Source organism: Euprymna scolopes, chromosome 26 (genome assembly GCF_053919585.1).
Source record: "Euprymna scolopes isolate OS-2025 chromosome 26, ASM5391958v1, whole genome shotgun sequence".
Taxonomy (NCBI): domain Eukaryota; kingdom Metazoa; phylum Mollusca; class Cephalopoda; order Sepiida; family Sepiolidae; genus Euprymna; species Euprymna scolopes.
The window spans coordinates 78,942,635-78,960,091 of NC_136507.1; positions in this window are offsets into that span (position 1 = coordinate 78,942,635).

The following is a 17,457-nucleotide window of genomic DNA, read 5'->3' on the forward strand; positions in this document are numbered from 1 at the left end:
AATCATAGAAAAGCAGGCAAAAATACATAAGAAATACATCATGGTATTAGTATTCTCTATATTTGGTATAAAAAGAACCTAAATTATAAACGTTTAAAATAGGTAAAATCTTACATGTCCGCGGTCATGAGAATTTTCAATTTTTTCAATATGTCCAATTTGTCTTAATTTTATGTTCAAATCATTGAAAAGCCGGAAAAATACAAAGAAAATACATCATGGTATTAGTATTCTCTATATTTTGTATAAACAGCACATAAACGATAAACTTTTTAAATAGGTAAAATCTTACATGTCCGCGGTCATGAGAATTTTCAATTTTTTCAATATGTCAAATTTGTCTTAATTTTATGTTCAAATCATAGAAAACCAGGTAAAAATACATAAGAAATACATCATGGTATTAGTATTCTCTATATTTGGTATAAAAAGCACCTAAACAATAAACGTTTAAAATAGGTAAAATCTTACATGTCCGCGGTCATGAGAATTTTCAATTTTTTCAATATGTAAATTTTGTCTTAATTTTATGTTCAAATCATAGAAAAGCAGGTAAAAATACGTAAGAAATACATCATGGTATTAGTATTCTCTATATTTGATATAAACAGCACCTAAACGATAAACGTTTAAAATAGGTAAAATCGTACATGTCCGCGGTCATGAGAATTTTCAATTTTTTCAATATGTCAAATTTGTCTTTATTTTATGTTCAAATCATAGAAAAGCAGGTAAAAATACGTAAGAAATACATCATGGTATTAGTATGCTCTATATTTGGTATAAAAAGCACCTAAATGATAAACGTTTAAAATAGGTAAAATCTTACATGTCCGCGGTCATGAGAAATTTCAATTTTTTCAATATGTCAAATTTGTCTTAATTTTATGTTCAAATCATAGAAAAGCAGGTAAAAATACGCAAGAAATACATCATGGTATTAGTATTCTCTATATTTGGTATAAACAGCACCTAAACGATAAACGTTTAAAATAGGTAAAATCTTACATGTCTGCGGTCATGAGAAATTTCAATTTTTTCAATATGTCAATTTTGTCTTAATTTTATGTTCAAATCATAGAAAAGCAGGTAAAAATACGTAAGACATACATCATGGTATTAGTATTCTCTATATTTGGTATAAACAGCACCTAAACGATAAACGTTTAAAATACGTAAAATCTTACACGTCCGCGGTCATGAGAATTTTCAATTTTATCAATATGTCAAATTTGTCTTAATTTTATGTTCAAATCATAGAAAAGCAGGCGAAAATACAAAGGAAATACATCATGGTATTAGTATTCTCTATATTTGGTATAAACAGCACCTAAACGATAAACGTTTAAAATAGGTAACATCTTACACGTCCGCGGTCATGAGAATTTTCAATTTTTTCAATATGTCAAATTTGTCTTAATTTTATGTTCAAATAATAGAAAAGCAGGCAAAAATACATAAGAAAGACATCATGGTATTAGTATTCTCTATATTTGGAATAAAAAGCACCTTAATAGTAAACGTTTAAAATAGGTAAAATCTTACATGTCCACGGTCATGAGAAATTTCAATTTTTTCAATATGTCAATTTTTTCTTAATTTTATGTTCAAATCATAGAAAAGCAGGTAAAAATACGTAAGAAATACATCATGGTATTAGTATTCTCTATATTTGGTATAAACAGCACCTAAACGATAAACGTTTAAAATAGGTAAAATCTTACATGTCCACGGTCATGAGAAATTTCAATTTTTTCAATATGTCAATTTTTTCTTAATTTTATGTTCAAATCATAGAAAAGCAGGGAAAAATACGTAAGAAATACATCATGGTATTAGTATTCTTTATATTTTGTATAAACAGCACCTAAACAATAAACGTTTAAAATAGGTAAAATCTTACACGTTCGCGGTCATGAGAATTTTCAATTTTTTCAATATGTCAAATTTGTCTTAATTATATGTTCAAATCATAGAAAAGCAGGCAAAAATACATGAGAAATACATCATGGTATTAGTATTCTCTATATTTGGTATAAAAAGCACCTAAATGATAAACGTTTAAAATAGGTAAAATCTTACATGTCCGCGGTCATGAGAATTTTCAATATTTTCAATATGTCAATTTTGTATTAATTTTATGTTCAAATCATTGAAAAGCCGGAAAAATACAAAGAAAATACATCATGGTATTAGTATTCTCTATATTTTGTATAAACAGCACATAAACGATAAACTTTTTAAATAGGTAAAATCTTACATGTCCGCGGTCATGAGAATTTTCAATTTTTTCAATATGTCAAATTTGTCTTAATTTTATGTTCAAATCATTGAAAACCAGGTAAAAATACATAAGAAATACATCATGGTATTAGTATTCTCTATATTTGGTATAAAAAGCACCTAAACAATAAACGTTTAAAATAGGTAAAATCTTACATGTCCGCGGTCATGAGAATTTTCAATATTTTCAATATGTAAATTTTGTCTTAATTTTATGTTCAAATCATAGAAAAGCAGGTAAAAATACGTAAGAAATACATCATGGTATTAGTATTCTCTATATTTGATATAAACAGCACCTAAACGATAAACGTTTAAAATAGGTAAAATCGTACATGTCCGCTGTCATGAGAATTTTCAATTTTTTCAATATGTCAAATTTGTCTTAATTTTATGTTAAAATCATAGAAAAGCAGGTAAAAATACGTAAGAAATACATCATGGTATTAGTATGCTCTATATTTGGTATGAAAAGCACCTAAATGATAAACGTTTAAAATAGGTAAAATCTTACATGTCCGCGGTCATGAGAAATTTCAATTTTTTCAATATGTCAATTTTGTCTTAATTTTATGTTCAAATCATAGAAAAGCAGGTAAAAATACGCAAAAAATACATCATGGTATTAGTATTCTCTATATTTGGTATAAACAGCACCTAAACGATAAACGTTTAAAATAGGTAAAATCTTACATGTCTGCGGTCATGAGAAATTTCAATTTTTTCAATATGTCAATTTTGTCTTAATTTTATGTTCAAATCATAGAAAAGCAGGTAAAAATACGTAAGACATACATAATGGTATTAGTATTCTCTATATTTGGTATAAAAAGCACCTAAACAATAAACGTTTAAAATAGGTAAAATCTTACATGTCCGCGGTCATGAGAAATTTCAATTTTTTCAATATGTCAATTTTGTCTTAATTTTATGTTCAAATGATAGAAAAGCAGGCAAAAATACATAAGAAATACATCATGGTATTAGTATTCTCTATATTTGGTATAAAAAACACCTAAACGATAAACGTTTAAAATAGGTAAAATCTTACATGTCCGCGGTCATGAGAATTTTCAATTTTTTCAATATGTCCAATTTGTCTTAATTTTATGTTCAAATCATTGAAAAGCCGGAAAAATACAAAGAAAATACATCATGGTATTAGTATTCTCTATATTTTGTATAAACAGCACATAAACGATAAACTTTTTAAATAGGTAAAATCTTACATGTCCGCGGTCATGAGAATTTTCAATTTTTTCAATATGTCAAATTTGTCTTAATTTTATGTTCAAATCATAGAAAAGCAGGTAAAAATACGCAAGAAATACATCATGGTATTAGTATCTCTATATTTGGTATAAAAAGCACCTAAACGATAAACGTTTAAAATAGGTAAAATCTTACATGTCCGCGGTCATGAGAATTTTCAATTTTATCAATATGTAAAAATTTGTCTTAATTTTATGTTCAAACAATTGAAAAGCAGGCAAAAATACATAAGAAATACATCATGGTATTAGTATTCTCTATATTTGGTATAAAAAGCACCTAAATGATAAACGTTTAAAATAGGTAAAATCTTACATATCCGCGGTCATGAGAATTTTCAATTTTTTCAATATGTCAAATTTGTCTTAATTTTATGTTAAAATCATAGAAAACCAGGCAAAAATACATAAGAAATACATCATGGTATTAGTATTCTCTATATTTGGTATAAAAAGCACCTAAATGATAAACGTTTAAAATAGGTAAAATCTTACATGTCCGCGGTCATGAGAATTTTCAATTTTTTCAATATGTCAAATTTGTCTTAATTTTATGTTCAAATCATAGAAAACCAGGTAAAAATACATAAGAAATACATCATGGTATTAGTATTCTCTATATTTGGTATAAAAAGCACCTAAATGATAAACGTTTAAAATAGGTAAAATCTTACATGTCCGCGGTCATGAGAATTTTCAATTTTTTCAATATGTAAATTTTGTCTTAATTTTATGTCCAAATCATAGAAAAGCAGGGAAAAATACGCAAGAAATACATCATGGTATTAGTATTCTCTATATTAGGTATAAAACGCACCTAAACGATAAACGTTTAAAATAGGTAAAATCTTAAATGTCCGCGGTCATGAGAATTTTCAATTTTTTCAATATGTCAAATTTGTCTTAATTTTATGTTCAAATCATAGAAAAGCAGGCAAAAATACATAAGAAATACATCATGGTATTAGTATTCTCTATATTTGGTATAAAAAGCACCTAAACGATAAACGTTTAAAATAGGTAAAATCTTACATGTCCGCGGTCATGAGAAATTTCAATTTTTTCAATATGTAAATTTTGTCTTAATTTTATGTTCAAATCATAGAAAAGCAGGTAAAAATACGCAAGAAATACATCATGGTATTAGTATTCTCTGTATTTGGTATAAAAAGCACCTAAACGATAAACGTTTAAAATAGGTAAAATCTTACATGTCCGCGGTCATGAGAATTTTCAATTTTTTCAATATGTAAAAATTTGTCCGTATTTTATGTTCAAACCATTGAAAAGCAGGTAAAAATACGCAAGAAATACATCATGGTATTAGTATTCTCTATATTTGGTATAAAAAGCACCTAAACGATAAACGGTTAAAATAGGTAAAATCTTACATGTCCGCGGTCATGAGAATTTTCAATTTTTTCAATATGTCAAATTTGTCTTAATTTTATGTTCAAATCATAGAAAAGCGGGGAAATATACATAAGTAATACATCATGGTATTAGTATTCTCTATATTTTGTATAAAAAGCACCTAAATGATAAACGTTTAAAATAGGTAAAATCTTACATGTCCGCGGTCATGAGAATTTTCAATTTTTTCAATATGTCAAATTTGTCTTAATTTTATGTTAAAATCATTGAAAAGCCGGTAAAAATACATAAGAAATACATCATGGTATTAGTATTTTCTATATTTGGTATAAAAAGCACCTAAACAATAAACGTTCAAATAAGTAAAATCTTACATATCCGCGGTCATGAGAATTAATCAATTTTTTCAATATGTCAAATTTATCTTAATTTTATGTTCAAACCATTGAAAAGCAGGCAGAAATACATAAAAAATACATCATGGTATTAGTATTCTCTATATTTGGTATAAAAAGCAGCTGAATGATAAATGTTTAAAACAGGTAAAATCTTACATGTCCGCGGTCATGAGAATTTTCAATTTTTTCAATATGTCAAATTTGTCTTAATTTTATGTTCAAATCATAGAAAAGCAGGTAAAAATACATAAGAAATACATCATGGTATTAGTATTCTCTATATTTTGTATAAAAAGCACCTAAACGATAAACGTTTAAAATAGGTAAAATCTTACATGTCCGCGGTCATGAGAAATTTCAATATTTTCAATATGTCAAATTTGTCTTAATTTTATGTTCAAATCATAGAAAAGCAGGTAAAAATACGTAAGAAATACATCATGGTATTAGTATTCTCTATATTTGGTATAAACAGCACCTAAACGATAAACGTTTAAAATAGGTAAAATCTTACACGTCCGCGGTCATGAGAAATTTCAATTTTTTCAATATGTCAAATTTGTCTTAATTTTATGTTCAAATCATAGAAAAGCAGGCGAAAATACAAAGGAAATACATCATGGTATTAGTATTCTCTATATTTTGTATAAACAGCACCGAAACGATAAACGTTTAAAATAGGTAAAATCTTACATGTCTGCGGTCATGAGAAATTTCAATTTTTTCAATATGTCAAATTTGTCTTAATTTTATGTTCAAATAATAGAAAAGCAGGCGAAAATATAAAGAAAATACATCATGGTATGAAGATTCTCTATATTTGGTATGAACAGCACCTAAACGATAAACGTTTAAAATAGGTAAAATCTTTCATGTCCGCGGTCATGAGAAATTTCAATTTTTTCAATATGTAAATTTTTTCTTAATTTTATGTTCAAATCATAGAAAAGCAGGTAAGAATACGCAAGAAATACATCCTGGTATTAGTATTCTCTATATTTGGTATAAAAATCACCTAAACGATAAACGGTTAAAATAGGTAAAATCTTACATGTCCGCGGTCATGAGAATTTTCAATTTTTTCAATATGTCAAATTTGTCTTAATTTTATGTTCAAATCATAGAAAAGCGGGGAAATATACATAAGTAATACATCATGGTATAAGTATTCTCTATATTTTGTATAAAAAGCACCTAAATGATAAACGTTTAAAATAGGTAAAATCTTACATGTCCGCGGTCATGAGAATTTTCAATTTTTTCAATATGTCAAATTTGTCTTAATTTTATGTTCAAATCATTGAAAAGCCGGTAAAAATACATAAGAAATACATCATGGTATTAGTATTCTCTATATTTGGTACTAAAAGCACCTAAACAATAAACGTTCAAATAAGTAAAATCTTACACGTCCGCGGTCATGAGAAATTTCAATTTTTTCTATATGTCAAATTTGTCTTAATTTTATGTTCAAATCATAGAAAAGCAGGCGCAAATACAAAGGAAATACATCATGGTATTAGTATTCTCTATATTTTGTATAAACAGCACCGAAACGATAAACGTTTAAAATAGGTAAAATCTTACACGTCCGCGGTCGTGAGAAATTTCCATTTTTTCAATATGTCAAATTTGTCTTAATTTTATGTTCAAATCATAGAAAAGCAGGCGAAAATATAAAGGAAATACATCATGGTATGAGTATTCTCTATATTTGGTATAAACAGCACCTAAACGATAAACGTTTAAAATAGGTAAAATCTTACACGTCCGCGGTCATGAGAATTTTCAATTTTTTCAATATGTCAAATTTGTCTTAATTTTATGTTCAAATCATTGAAAAGCCAGTAAAAATACATAAGAAATACATCATGGTATGAGTATTCTCTATATTTGGTATAAAAAGCACCTAAATGATAAATGTCTAAAATAGGTAAAATTTTACATGTCTGCGGTCATGAGAAATTTCAATTTTTTCAATATGTCAATTTTGTCTTAATTTTATGTTCACATCATAGAAAAGCAGGTAAAAATACGTAAGAAATACATCATGGTATTAGTATTCTCTATATTTGGTATAAAAAGCACCTAAACGATAAACGTTTAAAATAGATAAAATCTTACATGTCTGCGGTCATGAGAAATTTCAATTTTTTCAATATGTCAATTTTGTCTTAATTTTATGTTCACATCATAGAAAAGCAGGTAAAAATACGTAAGAAATACATCATGGTATTAGTATTCTCTATATTTGGTATAAACAGCACCTAAACGATAAACGTTTAAAATAGGTAAAATCTTACATGTCCGCGGTCATGAGAATTTTCAATTTTTTCAATATGTCAAATTTGTCTTAATTTTATGTTCAAATAATAGAAAAGCAGGCAAAAATACATAACAAATACATCATGGTATTAGTATTCTCTATATTTGGTATAAACAGCACCTAAACGATAAACGTTAAAAATAGGTAAAATCTTACACGTCCGCGGTCATGAGAAATTTCAATTTTTTCAATATGTCAAATTTGTCTTAATTTTATGTTCAAATCATAGAAAAGCAGGCGAAAATACAAAGGAAATACATCATGGTATTAGTATTCTCTATATTTGGTATAAAAAGCACCTAAATGATAAACGTTTAAAATAGGTAAAATCTTACATGTCCGCAGTCATGAGAAATTTCAATTTTTTCAATATGTCAATTTTTTCTTAATTTTATGTTCAAATCATAGAAAAGCAGGTAAAAATACGTAAGAAATACATCATGGTATTAGTATTCTCTATATTTGGTATAAACAGCACCTAAACGATAAACGTTTAAAATAGGTAAAATCTTACATGTCCACGGTCATGAGAAATTTCAATTTTTTCAATATGTCAAATTTGTCTTAATTTTATGTTCAAATCATAGAAAAGCAGGGTAAAATACAAAGGAAACACATCATCGTATTAGTATTCTCTATATTTTGTATAAACAGCACCTAAACGATAAACGTTTAAAATAGGTAAAATCTTACACGTCCGCGGTCAGGAGAATTTTCAATTTTTTCAATATGTCAAATTTGTCTTAATTTTATGTTCAAATCATAGAAAAGCAGGCGAAAATATAAAGGAAATACATCATGGTATTAGTATTCTCTATATTTGGTATAAACAGCACCTAAACGATAAACGTTTAAAATAGGTAAAATCTTACACGTCCGCGGTCATGAGAAATTTCAATTTTTTCAATATGTCAAATTTGTCTTAATTTTATGTTCAAATCATAGAAAAGCAGGCGAAAATATAAAGGAAATACATCATGGTATTAGTATTCTCTATATTTGGTATAAACAGCACCTAAACGATAAACGTTTAAAATAGGTAAAATTTTACACGTCTGCGGTCATGAGAATTTTCAATTTTTTCAATATATCATATTTGTCTTCATTTTATGTTCAAATCATTGAAAAGCCGGTAAAAATACATAAGAAATACATCATGGTATTAGTATTCTCTATATTTGGTATAAAAAGCACCTAAATGATAAATGTTTAAAATAGGTAAAATCTTACATGTCCGCGGTCATGAGAATTTTCAATTTTTTCAATATGTCAAATTTGTCATAATTTTATGTTCAAATCATAGAAAAGCAGGGAAAAATACATAAGAAATACATCATGGTATTAGTATTCTCTATATTTGGTATAAAAAGCACCTAAACGCTAAACGTTTAAAATAGCAAAAATCTTACATGTCCGCGGTCATGAGAATTTTCAATTTTTTCAATATTTCAAATTTGTCTTAATTTTATGTTCAAATCATAGAAAAGCGGGTAAAAATACATAAGAAATACATCATGGTATTAGTATTCTCTATATTTGGTATAAAAAGCACCTAAACGATAAACGTTTTAAATAGGTAAAATCTTACATGTCAGCGGTAATGAGAAATTTCAATTTTTTCAATATGTCAATTTTGTCTTAATTTTATGTTCAAATCATAGAAAAGCAGGTAAAAATACATAAGAAATACATCATGGTATTAGTATTCTTTATATTTGGTATAAACAGCACCTAAACGATAAACGTTTAAAATAGGTAAAATCTTACACGTCCGCGGTCATGAGAAACTTCAATTTTTTCAATATGTCAATTTTGTCTTAATTTTATGTTCAAATCATAGAAAAGCAGGCAAAAATACATAACAAATACATCATGGTATTAGTATTCTCTATATTTGGTATAAAAAGCACCTAAACAATAAACGTTTAAAATAGGTAAAATCTTACATGTCCGCGGTCATGAGAATTTTCTATTTTTTCAATATGTAAAAATTTGTCTTAATTTTATGTTAAAACCATTGAAAAGCAGGCAAAAATACATAAGAAATACATCATGGTATTAGTATTCTCTATATTTGGTATAAAAAGCACGTTAATGATAAACGTTTAAAATAGGTAAAATCTTACATGTCCACGGTCATGAGAAATTTCAATTTTTTCAATATGTCAAATTTGTCTTAATTTTATGTTCAAATCATAGAAAAGCAGGGTAAAATACAAAGGAAACACATCATCGTATTAGTATTCTCTATATTTGGTATAAACAGCACCTAAACGATAAACGTTTAAAATAGGTAAAATCTTACATGTCCGCGGTCATGAGAATTTTCAATTTTTTCAATATGTCAAATTTGTCTTAATTTTATGTTCAAATCATTGAAAAGCCGGTAAAAATACATAAGAAATACATCATGGTATTAGTATTCTCTATATTTGGTACTAAAAGCACCTAAACAATAAACGTTCAAATAAGTAAAATCTTACACGTCCGCGGTCATGAGAAATTTCAATTTTTTCTATATGTCAAATTTGTCTTAATTTTATGTTCAAATCATAGAAAAGCAGGCGCAAATACAAAGGAAATACATCATGGTATTAGTATTCTCTATATTTTGTATAAACAGCACCGAAACGATAAACGTTTAAAATAGGTAAAATCTTACACGTCCGCGGTCGTGAGAAATTTCCATTTTTTCAATATGTCAAATTTGTCTTAATTTTATGTTCAAATCATAGAAAAGCAGGCGAAAATATAAAGGAAATACATCATGGTATGAGTATTCTCTATATTTGGTATAAACAGCACCTAAACGATAAACGTTTAAAATAGGTAAAATCTTACACGTCCGCGGTCATGAGAATTTTCAATTTTTTCAATATGTCAAATTTGTCTTAATTTTATGTTCAAATCATTGAAAAGCCAGTAAAAATACATAAGAAATACATCATGGTATGAGTATTCTCTATATTTGGTATAAAAAGCACCTAAATGATAAATGTCTAAAATAGGTAAAATTTTACATGTCTGCGGTCATGAGAAATTTCAATTTTTTCAATATGTCAATTTTGTCTTAATTTTATGTTCACATCATAGAAAAGCAGGTAAAAATACGTAAGAAATACATTATGGTATTAGTATTCTCTATATTTGGTATAAAAAGCACCTAAACGATAAACGTTTAAAATAGATAAAATCTTACATGTCTGCGGTCATGAGAAATTTCAATTTTTTCAATATGTCAATTTTGTCTTAATTTTATGTTCACATCATAGAAAAGCAGGTAAAAATACGTAAGAAATACATCATGGTATTAGTATTCTCTATATTTGGTATAAACAGCACCTAAACGATAAACGTTTAAAATAGGTAAAATCTTACATGTCCGCGGTCATGAGAATTTTCAATTTTTTCAATATGTCAAATTTGTCTTAATTTTATGTTCAAATAATAGAAAAGCAGGCAAAAATACATAACAAATACATCATGGTATTAGTATTCTCTATATTTGGTATAAACAGCACCTAAACGATAAACGTTAAAAATAGGTAAAATCTTACACGTCCGCGGTCATGAGAAATTTCAATTTTTTCAATATGTCAAATTTGTCTTAATTTTATGTTCAAATCATAGAAAAGCAGGCGAAAATACAAAGGAAATACATCATGGTATTAGTATTCTCTATATTTGGTATAAAAAGCACCTAAATGATAAACGTTTAAAATAGGTAAAATCTTACATGTCCGCAGTCATGAGAAATTTCAATTTTTTCAATATGTCAATTTTTTCTTAATTTTATGTTCAAATCATAGAAAAGCAGGTAAAAATACGTAAGAAATACATCATGGTATTAGTATTCTCTATATTTGGTATAAACAGCACCTAAACGATAAACGTTTAAAATAGGTAAAATCTTACATGTCCACGGTCATGAGAAATTTCAATTTTTTCAATATGTCAAATTTGTCTTAATTTTATGTTCAAATCATAGAAAAGCAGGGTAAAATACAAAGGAAACACATCATCGTATTAGTATTCTCTATATTTTGTATAAACAGCACCTAAACGATAAACGTTTAAAATAGGTAAAATCTTACACGTCCGCGGTCAGGAGAATTTTCAATTTTTTCAATATGTCAAATTTGTCTTAATTTTATGTTCAAATCATAGAAAAGCAGGCGAAAATATAAAGGAAATACATCATGGTATTAGTATTCTCTATATTTGGTATAAACAGCACCTAAACGATAAACGTTTAAAATAGGTAAAATCTTACACGTCCGCGGTCATGAGAAATTTCAATTTTTTCAATATGTCAAATTTGTCTTAATTTTATGTTCAAATCATAGAAAAGCAGGCGAAAATATAAAGGAAATACATCATGGTATTAGTATTCTCTATATTTGGTATAAACAGCACCTAAACGATAAACGTTTAAAATAGGTAAAATTTTACACGTCTGCGGTCATGAGAATTTTCAATTTTTTCAATATATCATATTTGTCTTCATTTTATGTTCAAATCATTGAAAAGCCGGTAAAAATACATAAGAAATACATCATGGTATTAGTATTCTCTATATTTGGTATAAAAAGCACCTAAATGATAAATGTTTAAAATAGGTAAAATCTTACATGTCCGCGGTCATGAGAATTTTCAATTTTTTCAATATGTCAAATTTGTCATAATTTTATGTTCAAATCATAGAAAAGCAGGGAAAAATACATAAGAAATACATCATGGTATTAGTATTCTCTATATTTGGTATAAAAAGCACCTAAACGCTAAACGTTTAAAATAGCAAAAATCTTACATGTCCGCGGTCATGAGAATTTTCAATTTTTTCAATATTTCAAATTTGTCTTAATTTTATGTTCAAATCATAGAAAAGCGGGTAAAAATACATAAGAAATACATCATGGTATTAGTATTCTCTATATTTGGTATAAAAAGCACCTAAACGATAAACGTTTTAAATAGGTAAAATCTTACATGTCTGCGGTAATGAGAAATTTCAATTTTTTCAATATGTCAATTTTGTCTTAATTTTATGTTCAAATCATAGAAAAGCAGGTAAAAATACGTAAGAACTACATCATGGTATTAGTATTCTTTATATTTGGTATAAACAGCACCTAAACGATAAACGTTTAAAATAGGTAAAATCTTACACGTCCGCGGTCATGAGAAACTTCAATTTTTTCAATATGTCAATTTTGTCTTAATTTTATGTTCAAATCATAGAAAAGCAGGCAAAAATACATAACAAATACATCATGGTATTAGTATTCTCTATATTTGGTATAAAAAGCACCTAAACAATAAACGTTTAAAATAGGTAAAATCTTACATGTCCGCGGTCATGAGAATTTTCTATTTTTTCAATATGTAAAAATTTGTCTTAATTTTATGTTAAAACCATTGAAAAGCAGGCAAAAATACATAAGAAATACATCATGGTATTAGTATTCTCTATATTTGGTATAAAAAGCACGTTAATGATAAACGTTTAAAATAGGTAAAATCTTACATGTCCACGGTCATGAGAAATTTCAATTTTTTCAATATGTCAAATTTGTCTTAATTTTATGTTCAAATCATAGAAAAGCAGGGTAAAATACAAAGGAAACACATCATCGTATTAGTATTCTCTATATTTGGTATAAACAGCACCTAAACGATAAACGTTTAAAATAGGTAAAATCTTACACGTCCGCGGTCAGGAGAATTTTCAATTTTTTCAATATGTCAAATTTGTCTTAATTTTATGTTCAAATCATAGAAAAGCAGGCGAAAATATAAAGGAAATACATCATGGTATTAGTATTCTCTATATTTGGTATAAACAGCACCTAAACGATAAACGTTTAAAATAGGTAAAATCTTACACGTCCGCGGTCATGAGAAATTTCAATTTTTTCAATATGTCAAATTTGTCTTAATTTTATGTTCAAATCATAGAAAAGCAGGCGAAAATATAAAGGAAATACATCATGGTATTAGTATTCTCTATATTTGGTATAAACAGCACCTAAACGATAAACGTTTAAAATAGGTAAAATTTTACACGTCCGCGGTCATGAGAATTTACAATTTTTTCAATATGTCAAATTTGTCTTAATTTTATGTTCAAATCATTGAAAAGCCGGTAAAAATACATAAGAAATACATCATGGTATGAGTATTCTCTATAATTGGTACAAAAAGCACCTAAATGATAAATGTCTAAAATAGGTAAAATTTTACACGTCTGCGGTCATGAGAATTTTCAATTTTTTCAATATATCATATTTGTCTTCATTTTATGTTCAAATCATTGAAAAGCCGGTAAAAATACATAAGAAATACATCATGGTATTAGTATTCTCTATATTTGGTATAAAAAGCACCTAAATGATAAATGTTTAAAATAGGTAAAATCTTACATGTCCGCGGTCATGAGAATTTTCAATTTTTTCAATATGTCAAATTTGTCATAATTTTATGTTCAAATCATAGAAAAGCAGGGAAAAATACATAAGAAATACATCATGGTATTAGTATTCTCTATATTTGGTATAAAAAGCACCTAAACGCTAAACGTTTAAAAAAGCAAAAATCTTACATGTCCGCGGTCATGAGAATTTTCAATTTTTTCAATATTTCAAATTTGTCTTAATTTTATGTTCAAATCATAGAAAAGCGGGTAAAAATACATAAGAAATACATCATGGTATAAGTATTCTCTATATTTGGTATAAAAAGCACCTAAACGATAAACGTTTTAAATAGATAAAATCTTACATGTCTGCGGTAATGAGAAATTTCAATTTTTTCAATATGTCAATTTTGTCTTAATTTTATGTTCAAATCATAGAACAGCAGGTAAAAATACGTAAGAACTACATCATGGTATTAGTATTCTCTATATTTGGTATAAACAGCACCTAAACGATAAACGTTTAAAATAGGTAAAATCTTACACGTCCGCGGTCATGAGAAACTTCAATTTTTTCAATATGTCAATTTTGTCTTAATTTTATGTTCAAATCATAGAAAAGCAGGCAAAAATACATAACAAATACATCATGGTATAAGTATTCTCTATATTTGGTATAAAAAGCACCTAAACAATAAACGTTTAAAATAGGTAAAATCTTACATGTCCGCGGTCATGAGAATTTTCAATTTTTTCAATATGTAAAAATTTGTCTTAATTTTATGTTAAAACCATTGAAAAGCAGGCGAAAATACATAAGAAATACATCATGGTATTAGTATTCTCTATATTTGGTATAAAAAGCACGTTAATGATAAACGTTTAAAATAGGTAAAATCTTACATGTCCACGGTCATGAGAAATTTCAATTTTTTCAATATGTCAAATTTTTCTTAATTTTATGTTCAAATCATATAAAAACAGGGTAAAATACAAATGAAACACATCATCGTATTAGTATTCTCTATATTTGGTATAAACAGCACCTAAACGATAAACGTTTAAAATAGGTAAAATCTTACACGTCCGCGGTCAGGAGAATTTTCAATTTTTTCAATATGTCAAATTTGTCTTAATTTTATGTTCAAATCATAGAAAAGCAGGCGAAAATATAAAGGAAATACATCATGGTATTAGTATTCTCTATATTTGGTATAAACAGCACCTAAACGATAAACGTTTAAAATAGGTAAAATCTTACACGTCTGTGGTCATGAGAAATTTCAATTTTTTCAATATGTCAAATTTGTCTTAATTTTATGTTCAAATCATAGAAAAGCAGGCGAAAATATAAAGGAAATACATCATGGTATTAGTATTCTCTATATTTGGTATAAACAGCACCTAAACGATAAACGTTTAAAATAGGTAAAATTTTACACGTCCGCGGTCATGAGAATTTTCAATTTTTTCAATATGTCAAATTTGTCTTAATTTTATGTTCAAATCATTGAAAAGCCGGTAAAAATACATAAGAAATACATCATGGTATGAGTATTCTCTATATTTGGTATAAAAAGCACCTAAATGATAAATGTCTAAAATAGGTAAAATTTTACATGTCCGCGGTCATGAGAATTTTCAATTTTGTCAATATTTCAAATTTGTCTTAATTTTAAGTTCAAATCATAGAAAAGCGGGTAAAAATACATAAGAAATACATCATGGTATTAGTATTTTCGATATTTGGTATAAAAAGCACCTAAACGATAAACGTTTAAAATAGATAAAATCTTACATGTCTGCGGTCATGAGAAATTTCAATTTTTTCAATATGTCAATTTTGTCTTAATTTTATGTTCAAATCATAGAAAAGCAGGTAAAAATACGTAAGAAATACATCATGGTATTAGTATTCTCTATATTTGGTATAAACAGCACCTAAACGATAAACGTTTAAAATAGGTAAAATCTTACATGTCCGCGGTCATGAGAATTTTCAATTTTTTCAATATGTCAAATTTGTCTTAATTTTATGTTCAAATCATAGAAAAGCAGGCAAAAATACATAACAAATACATCATGGTATTAGTATTCTCTATATTTGGTATAAACAGCACCTAAACGATAAACGTTAAAAATAGGTAAAATCTTACACGTCCGCGGTCATGAGAAATTTCAATTTTTTCAATATGTCAAATTTGTCTTAATTTTATGTTCACATCATAGAAAAGCAGGCGAAAATACAAAGGAAATACATCATGGTATTAGTATTCTCTATATTTGGTATAAAAAGCACCTAAATGATAAACGTTTAAAATAGGTAAAATCTTACATGTCCGACGTCATGAGAATTTTCAATTTTTTCAATATGTCAAATTTGTCTTAATTTTATGTTCAAATCATAGAAAAGCAGGTAAAAATACGTAAGAAATACATCATGGTATTAGTATTCTCTATATTTGGTATAAACAGCACCTAAACGATAAACGTTTAAAATAGGTAAAATCTCACATGTCCGCGGTCATGAGAAATTTCAATTTTTTCTATATGTCAAATTTGTCTTAATTTTATGTTCAAATCATAGAAAAGCAGGTAAAAATACGTAAGAAATACATCATGGTATTAGTATTCTCTATATTTGGTATAAACAGCACCTAAACGATAAACGTTTAAAATAGGTAAAATCTTACATGTCCACGGTCATGAGAAATTTCAATTTTTTCAATATGTCAAATTTGTCTTAATTTTATGTTCAAATCATAGAAAAGCAGGGTAAAATACAAAGGAAACACATCATCGTATTAGTATTCTCTATATTTTGTATAAACAGCACCTAAACGATAAACGTTTAAAATAGGTAAAATCTTACATGTCCGCGGTCATGAGAAATTTAAATTTTTTCAATATTTCAAATTTGTCTTAATTTTAAGTTCAAATCATAGAAAAGCGGGTAAAAATACATAAGAAATACATCATGGTATTAGTATTCTCTATATTTGGTATAAAAAGCACCTAAACGATAAACGTTTAAAATAGATAAAATCTTACATGTCTGCGGTCATGAGAATTTTCAATTTTTTCAATATGTCAAATTTGTCTTAATTTTATGTTCAAATCATATAAAAACAGGGTAAAATACAAATGAAACACATCATCGTATTAGTATTCTCTATATTTGGTATAAACAGCACCTAAACGATAAACGTTTAAAATAGGTAAAATCTTACACGTCCGCGGTCAGGAGAATTTTCAATTTTTTCAATATGTCAAATTTGTCTTAATTTTATGTTCAAATCATAGAAAAGCAGGCGAAAATATAAAGGAAATACATCAGGGTATTAGTATTCTCTATATTTGGTATAAACAGCACCTAAACGATAAACGTTT